Source organism: Rhinolophus ferrumequinum, chromosome 8 (genome assembly GCF_004115265.2).
Source record: "Rhinolophus ferrumequinum isolate MPI-CBG mRhiFer1 chromosome 8, mRhiFer1_v1.p, whole genome shotgun sequence".
Classification (NCBI taxonomy): domain Eukaryota; kingdom Metazoa; phylum Chordata; class Mammalia; order Chiroptera; family Rhinolophidae; genus Rhinolophus; species Rhinolophus ferrumequinum.
This window is the reverse complement of record NC_046291.1, coordinates 50,898,565-50,920,729: the sequence shown is the minus strand read 5'-3', so window position 1 is coordinate 50,920,729 and position 22,165 is coordinate 50,898,565. Positions and strand designations below refer to the sequence as shown.

At 34.2% G+C, this 22,165-nt stretch overlaps 1 protein-coding gene and 1 pseudogene across 1 annotated transcript in view; both read right to left on the bottom strand.

Annotated features, from left to right (window-relative positions):
* The window catches only part of OLA1 (Obg like ATPase 1), a 146,318-nt gene that overhangs the window by 72,330 nt on the left and 51,823 nt on the right, over window positions 1–22,165 (bottom strand). The window lies entirely within an intron of this gene.
* On the bottom strand, window positions 14,238–15,732 carry LOC117026324 (tRNA (adenine(58)-N(1))-methyltransferase non-catalytic subunit TRM6-like; annotated as a pseudogene).

Here is a 22,165-nt window from a genome sequence, read left to right as displayed (position 1 = left end):
ATCATTACTGGTTGTACTTATATTTAGATAATTAGACATCACCATGAAGGAATCCTTAAAGTCGCTTAAAAGTTACAAATAATAACCCAGAGTCAACACCTGTACTTAGTTATATTCAACTGCTCAAGGGTTTCACATTTTTAGTTGCTGCTACATAGCAACTCCTTCCAAAGAAGTACGCAGAAAAGAAGTACCTTAATGAGAACTAGCATTCATCTCTCAACAAGATTTTCATTTCTTATTCTACATAATAGATAACTTAAATGCATAAAAGGTAAGTTTAATCAATGATATTTCGAATATTTATTGAGATTCTGCTCTATTTCTAATGCTGAGCTAGCTGCTTTTGGCTGTATTTAACCTTCCCAATAAACCATCTCACTAACTTCTAACTTCTAAAACATCACTTAGCCTTCTACCAGTAGAAACAGCCCTCTGGAAACTGGCTTTGCCCCACCCTCACTCTCCACAAATCCTCAAGTCAAACTCTTCATATTCACCAAGACCTGAAAGTTCTTCATATTCAATTGTCACTATATTTTTGCCCATTCCCTTCTTCAGGCCTCAATGACACATATCCTTACGAATTACATCCATCCCTAAAATGTATAGTTTAATTTCCCCTCATCTACAAGGCAATTCTGGAGGAGTCTAGGTCTAAGAGATTTCTACTACTCCTGAGTCATAAGAGGAGTTGTAGAGACTTGTTTGAAATAAAGTACAGTAAAATTGACGGTTTAATATATTACACCAAATATGGCTCCTGGGAAAATCCATTTACGTATCTTTTTAAGAAGTAATGTGAAAAATATGCAGAGAGAAATTAATTAGAATTTTATCTTTATTACCAGTACTGTAAGCAATAAATAATGGAGTCATGTCAACTCTATGCCATTAAAGAAATAAACAGCCAATCAGAGCTTTACTTTTTCTAATGTTGGTGCCCATTAATATCCTATCTTTTAATCAAACTCACCCACTCTCAATGCTTTCATTTTACGTTTTCAATGCTGTTATTCATCCTGCATGGAATATTCTTCCTCCCTACTTCAGTCTTTCAAAAAAAGTTTCTGTCACTGAAATATCTTCAGGATGATGCCTTCTCTAACCATACCCTCTATCTGAACTGTTAACAATAATCTGTCCATTTTATTCATATGACCTGTAGCATAAATATCTAATATTAGAATATGTGATTCTATATACTAAGTTCAGGGATTCTGTCTTAAATGCCTTTCTAATTCCCTCCAGTGCCTTGATCAGAGCTAATACACAATTAGGTATAAGATGAAATGAAGAATAAAGGAATCGATATATGAATGAATGAATGTCTCAAGCACTTAGCACAGAAGGAAAAACTGTTAGAGGAGAACTATGCACTCCAGATGAAACCAGACATGCAGCACAACAGCGAAGAATCAGTTTCATAGCACACAATAAGATATTTCAAAGAAACCAGAGCATGGCAAACTGCAATAATAGACGTGAGAAGTTTCTTGTGTTTCATCTCTTCGCCTGTGAATTGCTTGACTATTAGTGACGAATATTCACACTGATTTTCTGAAAACTTCCTGGGCATGTCGCACTGGATTATGTATTATGGTACAATTTAAAAAATTATAAATCAAAGTAAGAAGAGGGAAAACATACCTATCTACCATAACTAAGACCAATAAATTTAGCCATACAAGAAACAGAGAGAGAAGGAATTGATAGCATGAATCACAATTAAGGAGAGAAGGCATGAATACAGATGAAGACTTTCTGAGGCAGATATCAGCAAAGGGAAGGAGAGAGTCAAGAGAACATTCTAGGCAGGATGGAAGCGTAAGTATAACATGTGATTAAGGGCATGGAATCTGGAATCAGATTATCTGGGTTCAAATTTGGACTATTTGATTCATTAGTTGTGTGATTATTGAATTTCTTTGTGGCTTAGTTTCCTTGTCTGTGAATTGCAGACCATAACACCTACCTCATAAGATTGTTCTGAAGATTAAAAGTGCTAATATATGTAAAGATCTTAGGATGGTGCCTGGCACTTAGTAAGCACTCAAAATATGTTAGTTATACTAATAAATGAAAACCTAAAGACAATGTATATATACCAGGGTTTCCTCATCGTTGGCACTACTAACATTTTGGGCCAGATAATTCTTTGTTGTGGGGCGCTGCACTGTGCATCTCAGGATGTCTGACAGCGCCGCTGGCCTCTACAAGCTAGATGTCAGTAACACACATACACACACACACACACACACACACACACGCACACACCCCAGCTGTGAAGATCAAAAAAGACTCCAGACTTTGCTAAGCCACAGTTGAGGACCACTGGCGTACAACTGAAAGACAAAGGTAGCAAAAGATGTTACCATAGGTTCAAAAGTGCAGATGTCAACTGAGGGGAAGGTTCTAATGCTGAACTGAGGAGTTAAAACGTACTCTTTTAGATTATAAAATGCCTATGTAGATTTTCAAAGAGGCACTCGTGATCTTGCTGTTGCTCACTTATTTACTCATACTTTTCTGAATGATTCTATGAGTTATGTACAAGATCTAATAGCTCGGAGAGAGACTGATGGTCACAAACAAAACAGTTGATTGTTGGGTACTAGTGATAGAAATAACAGGTAAAAGGTCAAATCTGAAAAAAAAATTAAAGAAAATTTTACAAAGATTTTTTTTGGTCTAGTGAGTAGGAAGAATGGTATCAAACTGAAAAAAAATGAAATGTGGCCAGTCATATAATTGGAGGTGCAAAATATCTAGTTAAAGATACACATTTTAGAGACATTTAACAAATGTTTACTGAATGTTAATTACAAAGAGAGTTGTGCTAAGAGCTGAAGAATTTCAGAGGTGAGAAAAAGCCGAATAAGATTAGTTTCTGCCTTGAAAGAAAAATGTTTATAGTCTAATAGGGGAGACAGATCAGCACATCATAATACAAGAAAGTAAATCCAAGATGAATGACAGCAGGGAGAGCATCAGTATTCCTTACAAGGTGAAGGAAAGACAGCCTCAAGGTTTCCAACTGGAACATTGGTGTTATACAGATGCGATTTACAATTTAGATTAAGATTCATGTACAGGTTTTAATGGAAGTATAAATTATTTTTAATCCCATATTTAAGTGCATTGATGCTGTGATAAGAGATAATATTGTCTCTCTAGAGTCTGAAACTAGTGTTTAAATGCTTGGAAAATGTAAACATGTGACAGTCAAATGGCTGGCTATTAATTTTTTAAATATTTTATAGCTTTATCCATAATATCAATGGATTATGACTTTTTACCTAGTTTTTCTAAGATATTGGCGGGGGGGAGAGGGTGTGGTAGAAGAAATGGAAAAGGGAAAATTCACCAAGAATATCTGGTGTTAGAATAGGAAATGATGGTTTGACTAAATCCACATTACACAATAGGGATGGCATTCTTGGGTCCAAATCAAAAGTACTGTGCAGGTAGATGTCCTAAAACCATATAACATACCTCACAAAATAATTACACCCTGAAATACAATAATCCACAGTTACAAAAAGAGAGCAGAAACATGGAAGCAAGGGTAAGACCTAGAGAGATGAAGGAAAGGCAAATAGCCACACCTTTGGGAGCAGACTGTGTAAGGCAGGTCACTGCATTCCCAGCAGTCTTCCAATCCAATCCACTCTGTTTGGCTCAACAAAAGGTACCAGCTACCTAAGGACTCTTAGACTCCTACTGCGATCCTCCAGTCCTCAGGATCTTGTCATCACCATCAATAGTTAAGCCAGAGCAAACAATCACCACCAGGTGGTGCCAAATCAAAGCCAGTCCCGGGATGGACTTGGTGAGGCCAGTACCTAGTCACACCCTGGACCCCCGCTGCAGCTAGCTGTGCAGGTTCACCATCACTTAATTCATCTAGCAATAAAGTGACCTCATATGCTATGCAGCTGAAACTTTTGGACCCATGTAGCATATTACAGCAGAGGAGGGGAGGTTACTATAATACCTTCTTGAGGAGGTTGACATCTTGGGCTACTCACAGAAAAATACATTTAAAAAAAAAAATTTTTTTTTAACTTTATGCCATATTTTATAAATGCAAACTCACATAAAGTTTTAACAGTAATCAGGAAATCATAAATAAGAATGCAGTGTACAAAAAGTTCTGATTAATCAAAACTAGATAGTTAAATATGAACACAATGCTGCTAGGCTTTCCCACATGGCTCTATTAATGAACCATGATCTTCAAGAGTGAAAGGATATAATATCAATGATCCCCCTGAAGAAAGTTAAATAATCCTATAGCTCTTTTGTCTTTAGAGCATAAAACATGAGGACTGTAGTAATAAAGACAAGTCTTCACACCCCTTCTCCAAAGTAAAAAAAATATGGTAGTTTCTCTAAATTCCTTTAAGAATCACCTCAAATTTTCCAGTAAAAGACTTCATAGCAAACTTATTCCCCTCCATCTCCATCCAATCCCCACCAGCACCAGATTTTAGCACTGCTTATATGTTATACCTGTCAAGATCTGATGACTGTATGTTATGTATTCATCTGAACAGAACCACTACACTTAGTTACAGGCTATCATCAACCAATTCATTCTCTTGCTAAAATCAAGTCATCCAATTACTCCTTGACTAATCAAGGCTGTTTTGGCTTTTTCTTTTTTCAAAAGGTACTCAACAGCATAAACAGTTCACTTACAAGAAATGGAAAGGGGCTAATCAGCAGAATTATTGTTTTGCTGCTACAATTTGCAGTATTTAAATTTAGTTGCTGATTGGACTGAAAGTTTTGTGATATAGCATATGAAACTAGTTTAATACAACTGTGAAGCTGTATAGCTGTATTGTCTTGCTATATTGGTCTACTTTGTAGGCTAGACAATTAACTACTTTCTTTAAAACAAAGATATGTTAAAAATAAGTTTCCATATACTTTCCCATATACATTGGTTTTATTAAGCAAAGGCAACAAGCTATTAATTCCTGGGCATTATTTTTAAAGTGAAGAACTATACATATGTATGTGCATACATACATATGTGTGTTTGTTACAAGCATATAAAAACTACAATTGCTTGGATTTTCAATCTACATTTATTTTAGCTTCTAAGCAACAATAAACTAAAGAAACATTAATTATTTGATTATAATTTAAGAAAACAAAGATTATCTAAAATGAGTACATGTTTTAAATAAAACCATGTTACCCCCTCAGATAATAAATAAAACAGTGGACACTACATTTCTAAAATGGGGAGTAATTCAATTACAAAAATAATTCTGGGTACACGCAAACTGTAAAATAAAATTATTATCCATCAATATTGTTACTCTTATCTATATAAAATTTCTGAGAATTTTAACAGAATGACTCAAGACTGAAATCTAAACACCAAACTAAAACCTTGAATTTTATTTATTCACTAAAAAAATAAGAAAAGATTTATGTTAAAATCTGATTGAAAATTTTGAAGAGATATGAGATCCAGTCTTGTTAAATATGGAAATACATTAACAAAAATGACAGATTTTATTTTACAGGAGGAAGACTTACTTTCATATTAAAATGAAGTTTGGCTTTTTTAAAACCTTAAAATAAAACCAAATTCTTTAAACATTAAAATAATGCTGTACACTAACCATCAACAAGCACTTATATATAGAAAGGAAAACAACACACATATAAATAGGATTAAAACAATTTCTGAATCTTTTACATATATGTACATACTTTACATAAGTAATACTGTACAGGCATATATTTTGCATGCTAAGAAATGAAAATCTACACAGAATTGTAAAATTATACTTCTATCAAATGTCTGATAGGACCATTTGACAAATACATACACATTTCAGAGAAGTCTTAATTTCACAAATGCATTGATGTAAATGCTAGTACATTTCAAACCAAGCATGCTTACTTTCCAAACATTTAAATAATTTTTTTAAAAGATTCGATCTGGTTATCTATGCTGAAATTTAAGGAAGCAAATAAATTAAAAACTAAAATACATTAACAACAGAGAACTAATATTCTTTAAAGATTAATATTGCTCAGAGTAGGCACACCTGCCAATATATTAAAATAAGTAAAATCAACTATAAAAGTGATAAATCAAATGCCATGGTAGACTTGACTTCTCGAGACAGCATTTTCAGCCGTCTTTTGTGGCTTTGTTTGGCGCCATAGTCCTTTAAGTTTTGTCTTCATAAAGCCCTAACTAGTTGTAATCATTTGCAGCCTAATTGTGGACATTTATCTGCTTTTCTTATGCATAGAACATAGCTATTAAAGCTGAATGGTGATGGTGTGAAGTATAGGTTAAATTGGGTGAAATTAAAGCAAATTACTCCGGGATGTGGAAATCTGAAAATAGAAACCACCAATGATTTGCAACCCTCTTGATGATCAGCTTCACAGAACCCTAAACGAAAGAAAACTTACATATTTTAAAGTTAACTAGGTTTTTTAAAAAAAATAATATGTATAAATGTATTTTTAACTACATGCACTTCTTAGTAATGGTGGAAAGATTATTTGTTTAACTCAGCTGCAATGTTAAAAAGAGCTCTCAGGTTTCTATTTTAAAAGTACAGTTCATTTCTTAAATGAGATTTCCTTTCCATCACATACTTTTTTACCTATAAGAATTCACCCAACTATATCAAACACAATAGTACATACATCATATATTATTTTGCTAGCTAAGTTTTAAACCTAAATAAAAATATTAATAATACTGAAGATGATGTAACACTGAAGTTATAGTAATAAAAGCAAATTAAATATGTAAACATAAAGGTATTATATCTATAGGCTTATTTATATATGTCATATATAAATCTGAAGGTGTGACGATCATACAGAGGCCTAGCAATAAATGTGTAACATTAAAATACATACAAGAATTTTTTTATTTAAAATCTCACTGCTTGGTCCACAGATTTGGATAAAGATAATAAAAACATCTATTTGCACCTTGCATATTCTCTTAGGCAATCATACATAAAATAAGAAATTTGCTAGACCACAATTTACACCAGCTTACTCTAAACTAGACCAGCTTACTCTCAATTAAAGCTGGAAAAAATATTCCTAGTAATGAAACTGACATCCTTCTTTTCTTGACTGCAATGTAGAAAGCATATTTCAGCATTTGAGGAGAGATGAAATTATAATATATATAACCCACGCCTTCAAGGAGCTCATAGTCTACTTGGAGAAATAAGACAAGCATATGTAACTAAATCATAGCTACATGAAATAATACCTACAAAAGAGAGCTCCTGGTCTCAAAGGTAGGAAAAAGAAAGCAAAAAGGGGGTAAAGAAGTAGGATCACAGAGGATATGGACCTTACAGGATAAAATTTAGTTAGAGAGGTACAGCAAAAACAAGAGTAAAATGACTACGGTACATTCAAAGCACAAAGAGCAAATCCATCTGAGAAAATTTAGAACAGATAAGAGCAATGAAAAACACACTAATGCTTGACAATGAAAAGCCTGGAGTACTAGGCAGAAAATGGAATTCCCAAGGAAGGCATGAACATTTTACAAAAGTTAGTAAAATTAGTAATATCATCAAATGCAACTACTCACAAGCAGTGATACATCCAATTTCTCAGTGGCTATTATCACCAGTAAAAGAGATATGCCAAGGGGTGGTTCTCTAGAATATTAGCAAAATCCCTAGATCCTAGGTGTTCCCCTTTTCTTGCCCCATACCAGGCTATGAAAGTACTGCTTCTTATTTAATAACTGAATCCTTATGTATTCATTATCTTTGCATTTTAGAGTTAGCATAGTACAAAACGTAATATTCACTGTAATATTCAGCTATTGGTAGATTTTTATTTGTATACATGTTAAAACCATAGCAACAATATATATTTCTAAATAATACTGCAATGTTAATAAAACTTAACTAGGAAATTTACCAAAATGCACACAATTATTTTCTGCTTTGGGAAAAATAGGCCTTTTTTTTCTCCATGGTATGGGAACTGAATGCTTGCACATAGTCCCTACGGGACATAAGAATGGTTGAGAACCACTACTCTTGATGGAAGAAACTGGAGGAAGGAGAGAATAGAATAGTGATTCTCAAAAATCTCCCAGGCTGCAGAAGATTGCCAGGCCTCTCCTTGATTTTGGATCAATAGGGTACTATTTAGAATTCTGCATTTTAAACAAAACATCTGACGCAGGTGGTCCCAGGGTGACTAATCAGTAGGAAAAAAGAGCCCCAGTAAGAACATATCACTAAAGTTAGTTATAATGCGTAAGAGCCTGAAGAAGTGGGAATAGAAATAGAATGAAGTAGGAAAAGAAGTATTTCCAGAAAAGACTAACAGAAGTTGATGACAGATACGGAAATAAGATAAAGTAAATCATTATTATCTCTAAACAAAAGTATGGGTGCCTACTTAGAAAGCTGATAAAAAATTTAAATCTAGGTATCAGAAGACTTTTAACCTAGGAAAAAAGATTTTCATTTGGTGAACGGAACTCCTTTATTTAACCAAATAAACAAAGACTGTTTAAAAATAAACAGAACAAAAGAAAACTTTTAGAACATGGTATTTAATAAAGTTTTGGATTTATACTATGCAGACACGCTTTTTATTCATGTAGACATGCTTAAAATTTGCACTGATCAATACAGAGCACTATGAGACTCTAAATACCATTTTGCTTTACACGTATTTGGTAATCCCACAAAGTAGTAGATCAGTTTCATTTTCATGAACGATAAAATTCACCACATATTTACTGAAGAGGCAACATTTTTATTACAACTCTACCAATGAAATTTCATCAGAATTATACTGCTTTAACTCATAATAATGGGATGTTTTAAACCAGTATTATGAGGTGTTACCATGAAGAGATGATACTTCTCCGTCAAAACTCAAAGTAAATTAGTTCCTTAAAATTTAACAGGCATTTTCTCTCCTCTCCAAATTAACAGAATTGCAAATAACAATGTTCAAGTTTGACACTGGAATGTACACATTTGTTGTCAACTCCCCAACATACATTTAATACCCTCTTCAACCCCCTCCTCCCCATTACTTCTTAGGGGTTTAAGTATTTTCAGGTTAGATGATTCCATCTGCCCACAGTGACTGTTCAAAGATTAAGCAGGTAACCTAAGCAGGTCCAAGTGTAGTAAATCTCAAAACTTTTTGTTGGAAAGCTAGGCCAAAGTCACTTTTTTTTTTTCTGATGGATGTGAACTAAAAACCACATGGCTAGTGAGATGCTGGAAGCCGTCTTAGGACCATGAGAGTAATCAGCCTTCGGATAAAGTTGGTCAAAGCAGAGGGTAGAGATAGAAAAAAATTAAGTCCTTCAGGACAGTTCTGAACCAGTGAATCAAGTAGTACCTGAAACTGTGTATTTTATCTGCTCAACAGTGCAAGCTGGTAGATTATTTTTAAGCCATTTCGAAATGGAATTCTCTTGGAACTGGAAACATCACAACTCAGACATTATGCTTCCAACCTTAAGTAAAACATTGCAATAATAAGTATCTATTACCACATATTTTAAAATGAATGCATCCAATCGGTGTAAGGTATCATGAAAAGGGTATGTTCAGGCCAACATTCCTGGCTTCAGAAATTATGAGTTCTGCCATTCACTTGCCTAAGGTCATGTAGCTACCACTAATCTTTCTGACTCCTAGTTTCTTCATCTCCAAACAGAGATATGAAGTAGTACTGAAATAAAAACAACTGTAGCAAACTCTCTGATACAAAGAAGGAACAGAACAAGTGTTGCTGCTATCCCCTTTTCTGGAGACTCCATGCCAAGGAAATTCTTGTTCCTTTTCATCTAACCAAAGTCTATTCAGTTCAAGTTTTATTTCTTCCTTAAACATATATGATTCATTTAAATGATGTTTAAGCTCTTATCAATCATATGCAAGAGTACAACCTATGAAAGGAATTGTGTTAGTCTATCAAATAATTTCAGTAACAGACAAAAAGAAGAAATGTACTTTATAAGATACTGAGAATGTCTTTCCTCTTTTCATTGTCTAGCAACTTATTTATCACTCATAACTCAAATGTCACTTCCTAATACTTATCAGAAGATAATATCCAGAAGTTTTTTTTTATGAACCTGATGAACATTTTACTTTTGACTCAACTTCGGGAATTTCAATTCACAAACTGAAAATAAGCCAGGGTAACTTACAAGTGGCACCTCAATTTGCCTCCCATGGAGGAGAAAGATGTAACAATGGCCCTGAGAAGCAGTTTCCTAGGAAGACAGCTGCCACTCTATCCATTATGAACTAGCCGACACAACAGAGGCCTCGGGAGCTCTGACAGGAACCCAGTTGTGGACGTGGCAGTTCCAGTTCACGTACTCAACCTGCACATGAAGTAGGAAATCTCAAAAAAATAAAAATAATAGTTTACTTAATGGGGTTCTGGTCCCCAAGAGGAAAGTTGTTTTTATTGCTACCATTGCAGAGAGCAACAGCGGTTCTTTATCATTTTGCTAAGTATCTCCATCTCTATAATTTTAAATATCTGTAAAATTCTGTTCTGTAATAACACACCTACTACAAAATTTCTATTAGTGATAATCATCAGTACTATCTTTTAAAAAATGGGGCACAAAGATGTAGTACAATATACTTGTACTGTTTATCTACCTACTACTTCAATTTATGGCCCCAAATTATCCTGCTAAAAGAGATTATTAATTTGGACCTTTTTTAAGGGAAAGACACTTTTAAGTTCTCTTCCCTTTTTCTATAGTGAATATTTAGTGAGGAATTCATTTAATATGTCTTCTTTTAATACTGTGCTAATAATTGTTATGCAAGATAAAGATTAACTCACATTAAAAAGTAGCGAAAATCATGTCTTAAAGAATCTTGAGTTAATTTTTTTAAAAAGGGAAAAAGTTCAGAAGTCAATACAGTATTTATCCTATGCTCAACAAAAATTTCCCCCATGAGTAAATATAAACGAGTTACAATTTAGTCACCAACACACTGACTAAATCTTTTACATCTTCTTCACCCCCAAAGGCTACGTAAGAGAAAGCACTACAGTACAAGTAAAGTCAGAATCTTTACAAATGTAATACTTATAATTATTGATTCTTCATTTAACAAAACTGTATTATATAATAATCAGGGTATGATGCTAATATATTAATACTAAGGTTAAAATACTATATAATAATCAATTTGAGACTATGATTATATTTTGGTAATAAGTTGAATTTAACTATAAATCTCAAGTACCTTCTTTTTAAGGTTCAAACCTACTGCCTTAATATGCACGCTGTCACGATAAGAACTAAAGTGGCAGTGTACAAATCTGATAAGAAATTGTATTCCAATTTTGGTGTGCCACTGAGTTATTAAGTAGTATATAGAAATTCCACTCAAGGGTTTCCATTTTCAATAATGGCATAGTAAGATCCCACTGGAAAATTATCACTCCCTACTCTAGTGGGGAAATACACTCTGGAACAAGAACAAGCTACTAAGAGCCGCTACCTAAAGGCTCTGGAGAACAAAGACAGGCAGACTGGTTAAGAATACACGCTTAAAAGAGGGGATTTATATGAAGTGAGTTCCTCTTTTCAAGACTTTCAGCCTGGGACCAAGAGTAGGCAGTACAAGAAGTAGATAAACTGTCTGGATTGGGGAACCAGAAAACTAAAGCCAGGCAAACTATAGCAATGAAAGAGTACAAAGGGATAGATAAGAGGAAGGAAAAATAGAGGGAATCACCAAATTCAGTACACATACCTCTCTGACTGATGCCAGAATCATGCATAGGCAGGGCAGACTCAAAGCAGACTAGTTAAAGACAAACTATCTGAAGTGAGACTAGATCTGCCAACTAAGAAATGGAGTTTGCAGTTCAAGTCTGATTGCCTACTAATACAAAAGAAACAACACAGAGAAAAACAACAGAATCCAGAATCACAACTTAACATTCATATTGTCCAGGATACAATCCAAAGTTACCTGAGGAAAATCAAACATATTGTTAAGACAAAAGAAAACAAGTGAGACTGAACTTGACATGACCCAGATGTTGGAAGTAGCTGAGGAAAACTTTAAGTGCCTATTTCAACTATCTTCAATAAGTAAAAACAAATTACACACACAATGGACAAAAAGATAAGCATTCCCAGCAGAGAAAAAGAAATGTGTTTTGTGTTTTTTTTTTAAAGGGAAGAAAAGAAAATTTAGAACTGGTAAACACACCACCTTTAAAAGAAAAAAAAAAAACCTGTATGGACATAAGAGCCAAATTGAGATGTCTGAGGAAAGAGTACATTAACTTTTAGATAAATCAATACAAACTAGTCTGAACAACACAGAAAAATAAGACTGAACAAAAATGAACACTCTCAGGGACCTATTACACAATATAAAATGGTCCAATATGCATGTAATTGGAATCCTAGGAGGAGAGGGGAAAGAGTTGGGGCAGAAAAATATTTGAAGGATTAATGAATAAAACTGCACCCTAATGAAAGACAAAAATTTACAGAATGAAGAAGCTCAATGATCACCAAGGGTAATAAACTCAAAGAACTCCATGCAGAGATACACTCAACGGCAATAGAAGAGGTAATACAAATGTCCAAAGTAAAAAGTGAATCTTGAAAGCAAAAAAAGGAAAATGTTTCAGTGAATGACTAACTTCTCATCAGAAACTGAGAAGGCCAGAACAGAGTGCAACATTTTTTTCTCACCGTAGGAAACACTTTTATTCTCTAAAAGCAATTAAGAAAAAGGAATCAAATCTGTACTTGTTGGTAATCACACTGACCATTACCAGAATAGTACACGCTATTAGAAAAAGCAATTTTTTTTTCCCTGAGATGCTCCTTGCTGGGTGATCTGCATCTATTCTGTAACAATGTGACAACACACATGATGAGCGTGTTTAGTGAGCAAGACTGACTCAAATGGACGAGAGCCTTGGCTCCCTCTAAACACTTCTTCTGGCTGCAGCAAATGACCAAACAATTTTATTTTTTCAGTGCTTAGAAATGCTAACCACCTAATCATGCCAGAGCTCAACAAACCAGCATTAATAATCACCAAAAAAGGGTACTTTAAAATACATTTGACAAGGAGTGACACTAATGCAATGAGAACCGGCCTAAGCTGTGCACTAAACTTTATCATAGTTCATGGAGATAGTGCATTCTGTCTCCATGTGCATGTGTGAGTATAAATATATATGTGTGTGTGTGTGTGTATATATACCAACGTCCATATACAGCAGGTCCTCGAATGAGACTGTTTTGTTTAATGTCGTTTCATCATAATGCTGATGAGATGCCACAGGAATTTAACTCTTGTTTATATGAACTAGCCTATGGTAAAATTGGTTTTGTTATGTCATTTTTGTTTAAAGTCACAGAACCTTAATGACAACATTAAGTGAGGACTTACTGTACAGATATATATGTATATATATCTACCTATCTCCGTAAGATTCTGGTGAGGGAAAAAACCATTTGTTTCCTTTAATTTGATAGTACACAAAAAATTCTAGTCATATTATTTGGAACAAAGATAGAGGAGATTGGTAAATTAATGCAAAAAAGTACCCTACTACACCTTTCTATTGACAAAAGCAGTAAAATAAATACTCAAAACTTTCCTAGGTGGTCAACTATTAAAATAATAAAATCTAGCGTTTTAAAAAAGTTTATTCCACTGCAGGGAATGGGGTAGACATTTTGGTACTGTAAATCTTATACATCTATATCGCTCAGGTTGAAGAGGGTGGAAAGAACAGAGGAAATTTCTTCCACAAATTCCTTCCTCTCGGTACCCACCAAGTTTTAGCTACATTGTGTCATTCCACATAGCTTAAGGTAGAAACAAACTCTGGTATAAATATATTTTTAGGATGTTTAAATTCTCAAGATATTTGCACAGAGGTACTGAAAGTACTTAAAGGATTTTTGTAAAATAAACAGAATTGGCCATACACCAGTCCACGGCATACTCCAGGCTTGGGTATTTTAGCTCGAGATTTTGACAGACCAAACTCATCTGGTCAGAGGTGAACAAAAGGCTTACTTGTCTTTCCCTTGTGTCCCAACAGGTGTATAGACACAATCTGATTCTTAGGATATGAAAAAACAATTAGTAATGACATTTAGTTTAATTACTAACTGTGTAATGCTTGAGAGCAAAATCAAAGCAACTTTTGAAAAGTTAAGAGTTAGACTCTGGGCATTTCCATTTTTTAGCTGCTGGCTCTTCAGTCTTGTGTAATTCTACAGTGTTTAAGTTGGAGTTGAGGCTGGGGTCTTCTTTAATGTTGCCCATGGTAACGGTGAAGCCTGAGAGAAGGTGCCCCCCATCTCTGCTCATCAGTAATTTGGGATGACGTCGATCTGGCAAAGCCGGGTAATTTCTGAGCCAGGTCTCATACACCCTGAGGTTGATGACCCCTCCTCTTTCCCGCAGTTTTGCGTAGCACTCCAAGAGAGGCTCTTTATACTGACAATAGATAGACCACAGCGGCCTTGAAGGGGCCAAGAAGTCCAGCAAAGACAACAGCAGTGGAATGGGATGAAAACGATTAACTACAATTAAACCACCTGCGTTTCTCTCACTCAGCAAAGCAGCAGCCTCTAAATGTCCTTTCGTTTGCTCTTTATGTCGCCTCTGCTTTTCCTGAATATAATCCTTTTTTGCTTCCTCTCTCTTTAGCCTCCTTATATTCTCGATCTTGAGACAATTTCCATTGTTCCTTTTTCTTTGGGGTGATTGTTCTCTGGGGCCTCTGCCATGCTGTTTTCCTTCTCTTCTTCTGAAGTCTGTTTTTCCTCCAGTGTGCCATTACTTTCTTCAACCAAAGCACTGTCCTTTGGCTCTGAAGAAAACATCTTGGCAGAAAATGTTCCATTTAGAAGACTGTCCACTTTGTTGAGGGGGAATTCATGAAGACCACCGAGGAAAGATTTAGGAAATCCAAAACAGGTTGCTGCTGCCCAAACTTGTCCACCTCCAGGGTAGAGCTGAATAATGGAGCAAAAACCTCCCATTCATTCCACCATTGCACCCAACACCAGGCCTGCCCATATTTCCATTACAATCATTTTATTGCCAGCACGAATATTTCCCAGTGTCATATCTAGGCTAGTGTATCATATCTCATGTGGTTCATTTTTCCAGGTTCTTCGGCATAATACATAATTGAAAGGATGTGGGTGGATGGTTTCACAACAGTAACAATGCCTTCATATTTCTTTTTCTTCTTTTTATATATTTATCTTGAGCAAATTCTGTCTTGCCTTGGAATGTTGTACTATTTTCAATCAACTGCTTAAATATTTCCTCTCCTTTAATGCCCTTGTCCTTTAAAGCTTTTACGTCATCTTGAGTAAGTTTCTGAGATTTCCCATTATCAGCTATATTTCGATTATCAGTGCCAGCTTCTTTTTTCTCTGAAGTAGGCTCTTCCTTCTTCATCTTAGGCTGAAGACTTCCTCGACTGGTCACTTCAAATTTGGTTCCATAACTATGGTCAATGATGTTACCCAGATAGAACCACTATTTTTCAAAAGTCACTTTTTATCTCCACTGGACTTGCACTGCTTTGAACACATCTTCCTGTTTCAGCACCACGAAGTCGCCATCGCAGATGCGGTAGTTCCCTGGGATTCAGCGGCCGTGGGCCCAGCTGCTCTCCTGAGCTCTCCATGACGCTCAGCGGGTCTTCGTGCTTTTCGGCGTCTTCCCAGCCTCCGGCTCCCCGCCACTTGTCCTCCATTGCCGATGCTGCCAGCCTCACTTCCCACAAACCAAGGGGACTCAGAACCCTCCGCCACCACGTGCTGAGTGCCACCCAGAGTGCAACATTTTTCAAGTCCAAAGAGAAAAACCCAACACCTGTCAACCAAAAATTTTACACCTAGGAAAAATATTCTTAAAGAATGAAGCTGAAATAAAGATATTCTCAGGTGAAAGAAAACTAAGAGATATCATTGTCAACAGCCCTGAACTATATACAATTAATGGTAAAGAAAATTCCTCAAGTCTAAGGGAAGTGGTAATAGACAGAACATCAGATTCTTCAGAAAGAAGTGAAAAGCATCAGAAATGGCAAATATCTCAGTAAATGTAAAAGAGTATTTTTGTTTATTTCTCTTGATTTCTCCGTAATACAAATATACATATAAAGCAAGTTGTTGGTGAGATATACTAAATGTCACTGAAATGTATACTTCATAATAGTTAACTTTATGTATGTGAATTTTATATCAATTTTTAAATTTGGGATATATATATATATATATAAAATACACAACAACTATATCACAAAGGACTGAAAGGGAATATGGATTTATATACTTACAAGGTTTTTATATTTTACATGAAGTGATACAATATAAAGTATATAAACTGTAAGAAACAAAGATATCTATACATCAGCTGTAAAAAGTTAACGGTGTATATTGTAATCACCTAAGCAACCACTAAAAAAAAAAAGTGAAGAAGTCTAGTTAAAAACTAAGATAAATATAAAAATAAAATCCTAAGAAATCTTCAAGTAATCAAAAAAATGCAGTGAAAGAGAAACAGAGAAACAAAACACAGAAGCAACAAATAGATCTTAAGTATAAGGACACAAATCTAAATCTATCAGTAAGTGCATTAAACTATGTACTTTATAAGTTGCTGACTATCAAAATTGATAATAAAATAGGATAGAACTATATGTTTTGTACAAGTGATATATTTTAAATATAAAGACATTCATAGGTTGAAAGTAAATGGATGGAAAACAATAAGCATAAGATAGCTATAGTGGCTATATTAACATCAGATAAAGTTGACTTCAAATTAGAAAGTATTACCAGAGATAGAGGGACATTTTATAACGAGAAAAATTAATTCATCAGGAAGGCATAATATTCATAAATGTGTATGTGCCTTACAACAGAGCTTCAAAATCTAGGAAGCCAAAATTGACAGATTTAAGGATGAAATAGACAATTCCATAACCAAGAGTTGGAGATTTTAACACCCCTCTCTTAACTAAATTGATAGAACCACACAAAATATGTATACATCAGTAAAGACACAGAAGATAAGAAAAATGCTATCAATCATCTTGACTTAAATGATATTTATAGAACACTATAACTAATAACAACAGAATACACATTCTTTGCAGGAGTACATACATAGTTCAGTGGGCCCAGACTATATACTGGGTCAAAAACCAAGTCGTAATAAATTTAAAAAGACAAATCATACAGAATATGACCTCAGACCACAAAGGAATTAAATTAGAAATCAATAACAGTAAGAATACTAGGTAAAGCCCAAACATTTAGAAACATACATACTTCTTAAGAATTAATAGGTCAAAGAAGAAATCATAATACTTTTAAATTATAATAAAAATACATTTCAAAATATGTGGGATGCAGCTAAAGCAGTACTCAGAGGAAAGTTTATAGTGTTAAATGACTGCATTAGAAAAGAAGCTCTAAAATCAATGGTCTGAGCGTTCGCCTTAAGAAATGGAGGAGGGGGCAAATTAAAACCAAGTTGGTAGAAAGAAGGAAACAATAAACATACGAGGAGAAACTGGTGAAACAGGAAATGAATAAAGAAAAATCAATGAAACCAATCATCCTTTGAAAAGAATGACAAAATTGACAAGTTTCTAGATAGCCTGATCAAGAAAAGATAGTAAGACAAACATTACATTTCATTCCAATATCAGGAATGAAACAGAAGTCATCATTATAGATACTAAGTCATTAAACATATAATACACTATTATCAGCAACTATATGACAATAAATTTGAAAACCTAGATGAAATAATCAAAATACTAAAAAGACAAAAATCACCAAAAGTGAACCAAGAAGAAAACAGAAAATATGAATAGCTCTATATCAATTAAAACAAGTGAATTTGTAATAAAAACCTACGAACAAAGAAAACTCTAGGCTCAGATGACTTTACTGGTAAAGTCTATCAAACATTTAGGGGAGAAATAACACCAATCCTCCACAAACTCTTTTGGAAAATCAAGGAGGAAATACTTTCCAACTCAATTTACAAGGCTAATATTATCTTCATACCCAAATGAGACAAAGATCACAAGAAAAAAACTACAGAACTGATAATCCCTCATTAACAGACACAAAAAAAACCCTTTAAAAAATATTAGCAAATCAAATCAAACATAATGTAAAAAGGATTATTCGTACACAATAAAGTAAGTCTACCTTAGAAATATGAGTGGCTATCATGCAAAAATCAGCCTATGTAATTCACCACATTAATATCATAAAGAAAAAAAACCGTATGATCATTTCAATAAATGAAAATAAAATGCATTTGATAAAATTCAATACCCATTCAGGATAAACATCCTCAGCCAACTAGGAATAGAACTGCTTCAACTTTATTAAAGGCATACACAAATAACCTACAATATCAACTATAATAGCAAAAAAAATATTAAATACTTTAGGATAAATTTAACAAAATAAGACCTGTACACTGTAACCTACAAAATATGGTTGAGATAACACCTACAGAAATCGAGAGATTAACTATGTACATTGATTGTTAGTTTCCATTGGTCCACTGGTAGCTTTAATATATGAGTAAAGTCAAAAATCAGTAAAATCCCAGTAGGCTATTTTTTCAGTTTGTAGAAACTGACACGCTGATTCCAAAATTTATACAGAAAACCTAGAAAGGCCAAAACAATCTTGAAAAAGAACAAAATTGGAAGACCTATACTATCTGATTTCAAGACTTACTAAAGCTACAATAATCAAGACAATGTAGTATTGACAGAAGAAGCCAAATAGATCAAAGGAACAGAATAGAGTCCAGAAATAGACCCACACTTGACCCCCAAATGCAGTAAATAGACTTTTGACAAGGCGCCAAGTTAATTCAATGAGAGAAAAGGTATTCTTCCCAACACATGATTCTGGAACTAGATATCTGTACAGAAGAAAATTAACTTTAACTCTTTACCTTGTGTCATATGCAAAATTAACTAGAATGAATGACAGACCTAAATTTAAGAGCCAACATTATTAAACTTTAATAAAAGAAAATCTTTGTGACACTGAATTAGGTAAAAATTTCTTTAAAAGGGCACAAAAGGCATTGAACCATTGGAGAAAATGATAAAATGAACATCATAATGAAACTTTTGCTTTTTGAAAAACACAATCAGGAAAACAAAAAGGTATGCCACAGTCTGGGAGAAAATTTCACATAGCATACATTTGATAAAGAACTTGTATCCAATATATACATATATAAGAATTCTTTCAGCTCAAAATAAGGCAAGCAATCCAATTAAATATTGGCAAAAGATTTGAACAGATACTTCACCAAAGATACACAGATGGCAACTAAGCACATTAAAAGATACTTATCACTAATCATCCGGAAAATAGAAATTAAAGCCACAATGACAAATCCTTTAGAATGTCTAAAGTTGAAATGACAGATAATATCAAATGTTGAAGAGGATGTGTAGTACCTAGAAACATATATTGCTGGTGATAAATCAAAATATTACAGTCCCTTTGGAAAACAGTATATGAATCCCACTTCTAGGTATTTAATCAAAAGAAATAGACATATATGTCCACTCAAAGACTTATACACGAATATTCATCAGTAAAACTGGAAAGTTCAAATTCAAATGTCCATCAACTAATGAAGGGATAAGCACATTGTAATACATCTTTACTATTAAAGGCTACATGGCAAAAAGAAGGGACAAAATACTAACACGCATGAGATGGATGAATCTCAAACACATTATGCCAAGTAACAGAAGTCGAACACAAGACTACATACCATGATATTACACAAAATGCTAAAAACGACAAAGCTATAAAATGATAAAAAGCAGGTTAGTAGTGGCTAGGGGATCAGGTTAGGGGAAGGGATCCACTGCAAAAGAATATGAGGAAACATTTTAGGACGATTAAAATTTGTATCTATTGATTGTGATAGTGGATATAAAACTATACAATAAAGAAAATTCATCAAACTGTACAATAACAGTGGATGACTTATAGCTCACCTATAGCATGTGAATTATAGCTCAATAATGTTTGGGGAAAACTCCATATCTAGAAAAACTTGATACATAAAATTATTTTTGATAAGGTTTCTTACATAATTACTGAAGCTCAACATTATAGGCTCTTAGAAAATTAAGATTAAATTTCATCCATTTTGAAATCTAAATATGGGAAAAGAGCAGTTTACAGTGATTTGCCATCAATTCAATTCACATTTCAAAAATTATTCTGGTCTCAGGTTTCTAGGGAAAAAAAGTAAAAGGTGTTAGAAATTTTAAGTTAGCAAAAATTGTAAAAAATATCAATTTAAAATGTTTGTCACAAATAATGAATAATTAAAATTCAAGGGCAATAATTTGCTAGAGGGAGATGAATTACATTCTACTCCAAATGATTTAGGGACTTTCCTAGACTCACTCCCTATGATTTGGAAGCTTTCCTCAACTCCTCCTCATGTGACCCTGTGGCTATGCAAAGAGACTCTTGACGTAGTACTTGGGATATTAAAAGCTGAACATTTCACCAAGGCCCTGGCCCTGAAGAGATAAAGAGCTTCTTATCACAAAAGGGGGCAAGGGGGTGTGTATTAAAACAAAGACAACAAAGCATGTTTTTGCTAAAACTTTACTTTCAAAAGGAACTACTATTTTGTTTTAGATGTCAAACTCATCAATGCAAAATTTTGTTTTCAAAAGATTTACTCAATGAAGCAGAAGTTCATTTCTGAGCTATTGAATTCACGGCATTTTTACAAGCACCAGGCTGAGCAAAGCATGACTGAGAGAAGCCATCGTATGCACATTGCTGTTGCCCCACATCATTCAGAACAAACCTTTTTAGATCGGTAACTGCCACAGGAGTGCTGATTACACAGGCACCAGCAATTTCCTAACCAGTGACCACCTGAACAATGATGTGTTCAGCTCCTCAGACCCTGCAGCCTTTCAAAGGTGAATCATTTCACAGTTTGGAACTAGATCTCCATAGCAACTTCCCTTTGAGGGTTTTAGAATCACCATCCAGTAATTCTATGATCATCAAGCTCACCCATTCCCAATGGTTCTTTTCACAGCAGATGGAAAAGGAAGCCTTGAAATTTTACAGTCTATTTCAAGCAATTCATCTGGCAGCCTATTAGAATTCAAAATATTTCGACCTTCAATCACAAAGCATGTTATCTGAAGCTGTGGTGATCTCAAGTCAAGACAAGCAGACGTTTTAGTCTAATCATCCATGATGAGAAGAGACTGACAAAAACTCTTAATTCAACCACCATCAAAATGCTTATTTTAACTGCATGAAAGTCTTTCAACAGGCAATGAAAACACACCATGTACCATTTTATCACAACCTTCTGTTCAAGGAAAATATGAATTCTGAATATTGACATGGATCTCTGCACTTCTTAGACTGCTTGGAACAAATATGCTTCTTAGAAGTCAGCATAAATCCAATTTAAGTGCCCTCTCCGCTTGCAAAACCCAGAAACCATAAGCAAATGGCAACAGACTTTGATAAAGTCAGTCAATTTAATAAAATCAAGTACATTTGTATCACTTAAATTCTTGGCAAACCTTGACATACTTCATCGGAAAATATCAATTCCTCAGGAAATTAATACCAATTAAGAGGAGGAGGCAGGTCTTAAAGAGAAGTCTTCTTTTACAAAAAGTCAGTGACTTCCCCTCCCAAGGGGATTCAACTAATTCTCTAATGGTGTCAAAAAGATACTAACCCTCTTTCTTTAAAATACTGGATTCAATCACATAAAAAAGCTGTACATTTCAAATTGCTAATAAACGTAGTTAAGAAATTTTTATCCAAAACCTTTTATACTTGAAAATTCAGCTATATGTAATAATTTCATTAAATAAATAATCTTCAGAATTATACATATAAACCAAATACAGGTATTTATTTCAGTATTTATTACAGTTGTTTAATGGCATATTACTAATCAAAACAGTTCCTGATGAAGAGATAAACTTTAAGAATAAACTAAACGCTGGTGAAACAAGGCAACTACAATCTATGAATCACTAAATCAATTCA